This window comes from Amphibalanus amphitrite, unplaced genomic scaffold, assembly GCF_019059575.1.
Source record: "Amphibalanus amphitrite isolate SeventyFive unplaced genomic scaffold, NRLGWU_Aamphi_draft 000277F_arrow, whole genome shotgun sequence".
Classification (NCBI taxonomy): Eukaryota; Metazoa; Arthropoda; class Thecostraca; order Balanomorpha; family Balanidae; genus Amphibalanus; species Amphibalanus amphitrite.
This window is the reverse complement of record NW_024881772.1, coordinates 202,730-212,831: the sequence shown is the minus strand read 5'-3', so window position 1 is coordinate 212,831 and position 10,102 is coordinate 202,730. Positions and strand designations below refer to the sequence as shown.

Genomic DNA, 10,102 nt, shown 5'->3' with positions numbered 1-10,102 from the left:
CTGCGGATCTGCGAGACAGTGGTCTGTCCCCATCGGTCGAGGTCGTCGTGGCCAGGGGTGTTCTCCAGATGTGGGTGGTGCTTGGAGCGATCGAGGGTGAGCAGGCCGGTTCAGTGTCTGATGGCGGTGCGCGCACAGGCCAGGTCAACTGGGATCCGACGCTGGTCGCCTGACGTCGCCGCGATGTTTGCTAGGCGCTATTCGTCGTATTATGTCGCTATTCGTTACTGCCCTGTGACCTTTTTTTCTCCTCATGTTACCGTACCGTATTTGTTTTCCATCATTACTGTGTTGTATCCTACCTTTCCTTTACGCCCCGTCATTTTATTTTACCTATGGCAGCCCATTTGGTAACCCCTGCATCCTTCACGAATATTTTCCTAACCGCGCCGATTTCGCTTTGTTGTATTATTTCGTTCTGAGTTCTGTCGCCACCGCCGCCGTGTGAGGTTGTGTACCGCCAGTGTGCTATCTGCTGCCACCACCGCCACCAATATAATTGAAGTGCTCATATATTAAAGCTTTTTAAGTCAAACCAGAGAGCCGGCCCTATTTATTTCATTTTGATTTTCAACATGGTCCTCCGGGCCGGATGACTTTTTGATTTCTGTTAAATTTGCTTCTTTGATGATTTGCTGATTGATTTTGACCATGGATGAAGTAGTACCTGGATCGGCAACTCCTCGATGTTTGTGACCACCGCTAGGTGGCAGTGGTGTCGAGCGCTAAGGACGCGGGGGAGCGGGTGCTATTCAAAACAATGGTCGGCGTCGCGTCGTAGGATCGTTTGCCTTGTTTTTTGAAAAGTTAAGCCCCTTTGGAGCAGATTGGAAGGTTTCAGAAGATGGAGGAAGATGGCAAGGTAAGGTTGGTAAGGTTTTCTTGTGGTTGGAGGGTCTGAGTGGCCTAAAATATTATTGTAAAGAGCGGCTGTTGACGATACTGGCGCACATTGCTTCTCGCCGTATGTCGTTAAAAATCGTATAATTTCCGTAATTGGAATGGTTAATCACTTATTTATATGTTAATTTTATGTTTTTATATGTTTGTTATATGTTTGACACATCATATCTCAAGCTTTCACATGCCGCTGATATAGCCATGGTTTTGCTTGCGATGCAATTTCGGTCTTGGCAGCGCATGATAGGTGGTGGATGATGCATTGTTAGTTGTGAATTGCTTAAGTTTTTGTTAAGTTTTTAGGTTGGCAAAATCAGTTAGTGTACCATTATTTTTTAACTCAATATTTGTTCAACTCTTGAAAGTAGTTTCTGTTTTATATTGTGTAGTGCCAATACCTATAAATTGGTCCACTGCTCACTGCTCAGTACTCACTGCTCACCCATATCAGTTTCCTACATATTTCTCTGAACGGCTGACTAGAGTGCAACACACTTCAGGAGCAGTTGACTGGCTTCATGTCATTTCAGCTAATTTTTATAACCTGCTTGCCAATGCCTTGATTTCATAAATAGTTGAATGATATTGAATAAAAAAACACATTTAAATAAATCATATTATCAGCATGAAAAACTGAACCATTTGACAGTAAAAAGAAAGCCTAATGGCAGCCAGTGTCAACCACAAATGACAAAAGAGTGCTGACCCTGGTCCCTGACATCAGCTTCCTTCTTTTCTCAAAGTCAAAAGGTCCAGAGTTGTACGAAGAAGTTTGTGAGTTTCCCTCCATTGACTGATATATAACAATCACTTTTTCAGAACGAGTGCTAGCCAAACTGTGTGTAGATATCAGATAGATTTAAGCAAGATCAAAGCCATTTTAAACTATGTAAGCCTACCATATGAGGTGTTAAGCTTTTAGGTACTTTTGTTTGGTAGTACCTATCTTGTCAAGGTATTATTTTTTTTTTGCCAACATCATCTCAATGTAGGTAAAACACTTTTTTGTGATGTTGTGGGGAAACAGTTTGCCTTGGAATGCCCTCACTCTCCCTTTCATTATGGTATGCTCAGGTATCTAATTTCCCTCTCTCACTCTTTGTTTCAGATCAAAGAGATGGATTCAGTTTCCACGGTGTGCTGACTTGAATTGGCATCCTGTGATTTGTGATGTGAATTATGATGCACGCACACGCAGGTGCACGCCCACTGCGGACACGTGTGACGTAACGGCAGCAGGCGGACGAGGTGTGAACTGGCTCGACCGAAAATGTTTAAGGTATCACAGCGTTTGTAAGTGACTAACATACCCACTACGCCCTACGGGCATACCCATTGAGCGGATAATGCGTTCGTGTGCATCGTGTTTGCATTTATTCCCGATATACTCTGGTGGGAGATGTGAATTGGAAACCAACTTGGTGCTACGACACCGTTTAAGGCATGTGGCACGTCGTTTCTCGAAACCTATCTATCAGTTTATGCAATAATATGCATTGTATACATTGTGTGTCATCTTTCACCTTAGTTGTCATTGAACCTGTGTTAAATTCTGAACTTCAGGCCGAGACAGACTATTTCCACAGTCAGGAAATCGCACACGAGAGCCTATTCAAATCCATTAAGTTGCAATAGCATCAATCGCACGCAAGGAGGTGCGTGTTATGGATGCGAGTGCGACCGGGGTTTATTTGAATAGGCTCTCAGTCTTGCACATGATTTCTGACTGCGGAAAGAGTCGGTTTCAGCCTGTACTCAGTAGGTAATTCGCTCATGCGACGGCAAATATAAGTTCAATATGGAAACAGTTTTTTTTTAACGAAACGGCATATGATGAGCTTATAATCCTGGAATGCTTCTTGATAGAAATTGTAAGTGATGCAGATGTTCGTTAATCGATATGACAGCATTTGTCTTGATCTTTATAAGTCAGTCAAAATGGCTGTGGCAATGATTTGGATGTTTCACGGCGGACGGCACATTCCCTCTGCAGACGACTGAGTCGGAATGCTCATTGCTCATTGCTCAAGCTGATCAGGGGCAACCCGAGTGATAGACAAAGTCGTTTGATCGAAGGTATTTTCAGGCAGCTGGCAGAAGGCGCCTGGCCTGGCCATGAGAGCTAACAATACGACGTGCTGAGGTAAAATCGGCCAGTCGCGCTCGGTAAACGACCCACCACACCATTCTTTCCAAAACGATACATAGTCTACGGAACCGCCCTGGACCGCTCTTCCGGAACCCGACACTGTTGGCCTATGCCAAACTTAGCCGGGGCTGGTTCAGGCCATGTAACTTGCCCGTCATTTTCGGACTTTGCTGGTATCGGCCGCTGTCTGACTGGGCGGCGGCGGCGGGCTGTCCTTAGCAGGGATCAGTCTGCTCGATAGGTGGCAGCACTTTCGGGCGGTCGCGCAATACAATGGGAATTCCGCGGAGTTGCCGATCCAGGTAGTAGGTAATCCATGTTTTGACTGATCAAGACTGAGATTGACTTGTGAATTGTGAATATCAAGATGGAGAGTGAGGCACAGCTTAAACAGAAAAGGACTGTGGCTCGAGGTAAGGCAACCAGACTGATGAAAGAGCTTGCCGAATGTGATAATTCTCAAGAGGACGACCTTGCCTTGGCAATACACCACCTTGAGCAGCACGTTGATCTGATGACCGAGATCCAGGTGAGCCTGACAAAGCTGTCTGTGCCTGATGATACCTCGCATGTTCAGGATATGCAGGATCAGATTTTCAAAGCTAAGCGTGTGCTTGCTCGTCTGGAAAGGCGCTCTGAGGTCTCTGTTGGAAGGGCTCAGTGTGTGCCGCCTTACCTGGGGGGAAAGCTGGACCTGAAGCTTCCCAAGTTCTGTGGGGATGTGGAAAAGTGGTCAGAGTTCTGGAGCCTGTTCTGTGTATCTGTCCATGACAACCCTGCTTATGCACCTGTCGAAAAGCTGGTGCACTTGAAGGCGCACCTCGTCGATCAGGCTGAGGTGGCTGTGCAGGGTCTTCCCATCACTGACCAGGGCTACTTGAAGGCTGTGGAGACCCTGAAGGAAAGGTTTGATCGCCCAGATTTGTGCATTAAGGTGCTGATGCAGAGATTGTTGTCCACCACCCCTGTGCACAGTGACAATGACTTGGTCCGCTTGCGACGCATGATTGATGGGCTAGTTTCTGAGGTCAGGGCGCTGGAGACGATGAACGTGTTGCCTGACTCATATGCTGTCCTGCTGATGCCTGTGCTATTGTCGTGCATCCCTGAGTCATGGAAGATTGAGTGGCTGAGATGCAGTGCTGACTCATCTGATGAACTCGCAGTCTTCCTGAAGTTCCTGCAGAAGGAGATGAGCATCAGGGAGGAGGCAGCTGCTCGGAGGAAGAGGATCATCAGTGAGCAGCCACCTACTGCAGTACCTGGGAAGCCGACAGTCAGCATGCTGAACGTGAGGCAGAAGAAGGGACCTGACTGGGTATGTCTGGCATGCGGAACGGGTAAGCATGGCCTGGCGGCGTGTTCGGCCTACCGCACCATGACTGTGCCTGTTCGCTGGGATGTTGTGCGCCAAGCTAAGCTCTGCTACCAGTGTCTTGGTCCCCATCTGCTGCGTGCTTGCCACAGCACCCGTTGCCCGTGGTGTGGTGGCCCGCACCACTCGTCATTGCACCCACCGCCCGGAGAGCATGCAGCCCTCATGCCTACTGAGAGATGTGTACCTGATCGCGGACCTCTGTCACCCCCTGCCGCTGCTGCTGTGTCTGAGAGTCGCATGCCTGATCGCAGACCATTGCCGCCCCCCGCTGCCGCTGGTACTTTTTCTGCCAACCAGGGAAGGATGTGCATGGGCGTGCGGAGCCAGCAGCACTGCTACGTGCAGACAGCGCTCGTGGAGGTGGCTGGTCCTCGGGGCGTGCGTCTAGTACGCGCGCTGATTGACGGCGGGGCAGACGCCTCCTTCATCCGGGCTTCACTGGCTGACCAGCTGGGACTCGAGAAGGTCGGCCAGGGGACCTTCGCGTGCGTCGGATTCAAGGAGAGAGTTGAGGAGGCTCACCAGTACGACCAAGTAAGCGCGTGGCTCACTGGATACCAGAAAGGTGAGGCCGAGCTTGTGTTCTGGAGAACTGATAAGCTGTGCGCGCCCGTGGGAGCTCCACCACCCATTCAGTCTCTGCCCCCAAGTGTAGAGCTTGCTGATGACTTCCGTGACGGACCTGTTGATGTTCTAATTGGGTGTGATCAGCTGTACAAGGTGGTGTTGTGGAACCAGGTGGAGGTGAATCCTGGCCTCCGTCTGGTGGAGACTGTGTTTGGGTATATGCTCCATGGACAGTCCCCAGGCCAGCAGACGACCCGGCAGCGGCACGCCTACCGCTGTCAGCTGGTTGACGTCGAGCGAATGTGGACGCTGGACGCTGTGGGAGTCGCCGCAGAGGAGACCGCCGAGAGAGACCCACCTGTACCGACTTGGAACGCCACCGAGAACAGGTATGAGATGGGGCTAGTATGGAAGTCCGACCAGCGCCCAGTGTCTAACCTGATGTTATCGAAGACCCGGACTCACCGTATGACAGAGAAGTTGAATGTTGAACAGTTCCAGGAGTACGATGACCACCTGCATCAGCTGCTGGAAGACGCTGTCATCGAGCCCGCGCAGCCGAGTCCGCCATCAGAGTTCATCTTACCGCATCGAGGACTGCACCGCAACGGCAAACTGCGAGTGGTGTTCGATGGATCAGCGCCAGACGGTGCAGGTATGAGCCTGAACTCCTACCTTGAGCCGGGAGAGAACCTGCTGCATCGTTTACCAGCTGTGCTACTTAACTTCCGTTCAGGAGCCGTGGGTTGTCAGACGGACATTCGTGCAGCTTTCCATCAGATCGTACTCACTGAGGAGGACCGTCAGTTCGTGCAGCTGCTGTGGGCGGGCCAGCGGCTGAGGTTTCGCAGGGTCCCGTTTGGACTCACCTGTTCGCCCTACATGCTGCTGTGCACTATCTCTGAGCACGTCCGCCGGTGTCTGCGCGATGAACCTGTTCTGTTGCAGAAGGTTCAGGATTCCGTCTACATGGACGACATGTGCCCGTCCTTCAGTACGAGGGCGGAGGCAGAGGCCGGACTGACGAAGATGGGTGACGTCTTCAGCGAGGCCTCCATGGATCTTCACAAGACCAGGATGTCTGGTGACGACAATGAGGACGAGAAGGTGCTCGGCCTACTGTGGAGCACAAGATCGGATCGTTTGGCCGTGACCGTGCCACAGGTGACCTGCCCTGGCACCCGGACTGAGCTGCTATCTGCTGTGAGTAGACCGTTCGATCCGCTCGGCGTGGTGACGCCGTGGCTGATCTGGGGAAGGCCCTGTTTCAGCGTACCTGGCTTGACGCTGAATGCACATGGGATAGTCCCCTGAGTGGGGAGCTGCAGACCGAGGTCCGAGCCTGGTGGAGAGACTCGCCGGGGAGGGTGATCTGGTTCCCTCGCCTAGCCGGAGCGCGTGACGATCAGTCCGGAGCGACTTTTCACGTGTTTTGTGACGCGTCTCGGACCGCCTACTGCGCGGTGGTGTATTTGGTCCAGGGTGGGGAGCCTGCCCTGGTGATGTCTAAGAGTAGGCTGGCCCCCCTGTCTCCACATCTAACGATCCCCAGGTTGGAGCTGATGGCCGCTGTTGTCGGAGCCAGGTTGATGGACTTCATCAAGAACGCGCTGCATCTGGAGAGCGCAACAGTCACCTACTGGTCCGACTCGACCGACGTGCTTCACTGGCTCAACCGGAGGCGGCCTCTCAAGATGTTCGTGGAGAACCGGGTGAAGACTGTGCTTCAGTTGACGACCGCCGACCAGTGGAGGTACGTCAGAGGCTCTGATAACCCCGCTGACATAGGCACGAGAGGGGTAACGCTGACCTCTCTCATCGCCTGTGACAAGTGGTGGAAGGGTCCACCATTTGATTTAAGTCCGCCTGACTATGATGCCTCGTTAGTGCTACTGACGCCTCCCTCAGCAGAAGCCGAAGCAGAGACGAGGCCCGAGGTCAGACGTCAGATCGTGGCCGTGAGACGAGAGTGTGGCCCTGATCCGATTCCAGACGTCATGCGTGGACCGTTTGACGTGACTCGGTGTTCTCATCTCAAACAGGCAGTGAACCGCACCGCGTGGATTCTTCGGTTCGCGCACAACGCCAGGCACCAGCGCACGGAGAGGAGGAGTGGAGCGCTGTCGCCCGACGAGCGCCGGGAGGCGCTGCGGTTCTGGATCCGGGTCTCGCAGAGTGCCGCCTACGCGCCGGAGCTGGAGGCGCTGACGGCTGGCGCGCCGCTGCCACCCAACTCGCGACTCGAGAAGGTCAGACCTCGTCTAAACGCAGATGGTGTCCTGGAAGCTGTCACGCGAACTCACGAACCTGCTCTGATCATTCTGCCTGAGTTTGCCCATCTGACCACCTTGATAGTGGATGATGCACACCGTAAATCGTTTCACCAGGGTACCCGCACCACACTGGCACTGCTGTCTGGTGAATACTGTGTGAGGAGACGAACTGTTCATCGTGTAGTCAGTACATGCTTCAGGTGCCGGAGGTATCGGGGTGCGCCGTACCGGTCAGCTGATGGCGCGCTGCCCCTGTTCAGGACGGAGCCCAGCCGTCCGTTCAGCCGGGTCGGTGTGGACTTTTTCGGTCCGATGTACGTCAAGGGCGGCGACAAGGTGACGACGACGTGCTGACGCCCGCGCACCTGTTGTTCGGGGTCACGTCCATCCGTGGCGTGCTCTCTCCGTCTGGCCACGAGCTGGACAGCCTGAGTCGGCGCTGGCGGCACCAGCGGCTGGTCAGCGAGCACCTGGTTCAGCGATGGACCAAAGAGTACCTGCAGACTCTACGCACGTGGAGCTTCTCTCGGCGCGGCCGTCCGGTTCGGCTGCCCGAGGTCGGAGAGATTGTGCTGGTGCACGCGGAAGGTCCGCGTGGTCGCTGGCCTCTGGCGCGCGTGGTGTCCCTCCTGTCTGGAGCGGACGGCCGCGCTCGCGCGGCGAGTATCGTGCTAAGAGGGCGACTTACCCGCTGCCCGATCAACAAACTGTTGAGACTAGAGGCGTCTGAGTGAAGTGATCGTCGGCGAGGCGAGTGCCGAAAAAGTGACTGTGTGCCGAGTGAGGAGAGACCTTTTCGAAGTGACGGCTCACTTCGAAAGTGGGGAGTATGTCGCTATTCGTTACTGCCCTGACCTTTTTTTCTCCTCATGTTACCGTACCGTATTTGTTTTCCATCATTACTGTGTTGTATCCTACCTTTCCTTTACGCCCCGTCATTTTATTTTACCTATGGCAGCCCATTTGGTAACCCCTGCATCCTTCACGAATATTTTCCTAACCGCGCCGATTTCGCTTTGTTGTATTATTTCGTTCTGAGTTCTGTCGCCACCGCCGCCGTGTGAGGTTGTGTACCGCCAGTGTGCTATCTGCTGCCACCACCGCCACCAATATAATTGAAGTGCTCATATATTAAAGCTTTTTAAGTCAAACCAGAGAGCCGGCCCTATTTATTTCATTTTGATTTTCAACAGTCCACTTCTTCATTACCCTTGACCCCCGCGTGGCCCGGGATCCACTGGAGCTCTGCCCCCGGCCACGGCAGAGTGCAGGAGAGCCAAGATGCCCTGTGTCAGGGCCGATTTCTGCGCTGCCGGGCTTCGGCTGAGCAGTTGGAGGCCGGACAGGGAGTCCGAGCAGAGCAGGACAGACCGAATGGCAGCGAGGGATGGCTCCGGCAGTCCCAGGAAACATTTTAACGCCTCCGCCATCGCCGCCAGCTCCGCCTGCATGCTGCTGCATACGACTTCTGCCGGTACGGTACATTCGATCTTGCGCCCCTCACGGTGCAGTTCGAGGAGGGCTCCTCCGCCGCCTTTCTTGGTACCGTCTAGGGCAGAGCCATCAGACCAGATTGTGAGGTCTGGATTTGAGTAAGCGGCCAGGGCCTCCAGGGTTGCAGCCTTCCGTAATTCTGGTGGGTCAGTCCTCTTGGTAGGTTTCGGAAGCTTCAAGCCGAAGTGGACGTTGGTGTTGTATTGCTTCTACGGCGATTCTCCCTGGTGCAGTGTTAGTGGGGCTACGGGTACTCCATCCAGTCCAGCTTCCTCGCACACCCACTTCCCCACTCGTCGGAAGCAGGGTCGATGCTGGAGGCCAGCAACGTCCTCATCTGGCGGCGACGGCGCCGGCACTTCCACCTCCTGGGCTTCCTGTTTCTTCCGCATCCAATGGAGGTGGGCTCTGTACTGCAGTCTAGGTGGCGGTGTCTTATCAATGAGCTTCCGAGCGGGATCGTCCGGAGGGAGTCGCGTCAGGCGTCCATACTCCCGGCCTGCCAGCTCCTTGGCCCGCACTGCCAGCTCCGGCTCTCCCTTCTCCAGCAGCCGCATGCTGGTACTATTCAATCTCTTTTGGACTCAGACGGGCGAGTTGGGAGAGCTCCATATTCAGCTCGTCGTGCCCGTCATCATCAATCTGCATTCTGCAGCTTTGTCTAAAACGGTTCCATGTGTGTTCCAAGAGCATCTGATAGTGTCGAGCCGCATGCATGTTGAAGGTGTCACCAAGCTTCAACTTTATAGGGCAATCACGAATTCATGCTTCTTTGATAGAAATGAATTTTCACACGGGCGTAGGAACGTCATGAAAAGTGGGTGGGCCACCCTGTCAAGGGGCCTCCTTTTCCAGGGGGCCTCCTATTTTCAGGGGCCTCCAACTTTTGCCTCGTCCTGCTGGCTGCTTTCAAGTATGACCTCCAAATCTAGCTTCTGAGATCGGGCAGATGTACAGCCCACCGCAAAAGTAACGTAGGGTTTTACCAATCTCAACGGTTAGCTTTGACTGGCGATTGTTTAATGCGGAGTGATCGAAAAGTAGATGTCAATAGCTAAAGTTGCAGCTGCAAGGGTGACGATACATATAAGCCACATTCAAAGTTTCATTGTAGTCTGGCTAATCGTTCCTAAGCTTCAGAAGCAGAACATACCCATGACTGAAACCACTCATTACTTCTGCTGTGGACTGTACCTACCCAGGCGTAACCGCTTAAGTGAACAGTGCGGAAAGTCCGCACCATTTTTAAAACTTATTCCCCCTCCGATTTTTTTTAGAATCTATTTGCCGCAAACGGCGCATGACCCCTGAAAACTATTCCTGGCGGGGGGGGCCTCAGGA

At 53.1% G+C, this 10,102-nt stretch overlaps 1 long non-coding RNA gene across 1 annotated transcript; it reads left to right on the top strand.

Moving 5' to 3' along the window:
* Window positions 1–657: 657 nt before the first annotated feature.
* LOC122387220 lies at window positions 658–2,705 on the top strand. The gene is made up of 2 exons (XR_006257522.1): window positions 658–862; window positions 2,009–2,705. It is a non-coding gene; the product is annotated as an uncharacterized LOC122387220 (long non-coding RNA).
* Window positions 2,706–10,102: the final 7,397 nt, after the last annotated feature.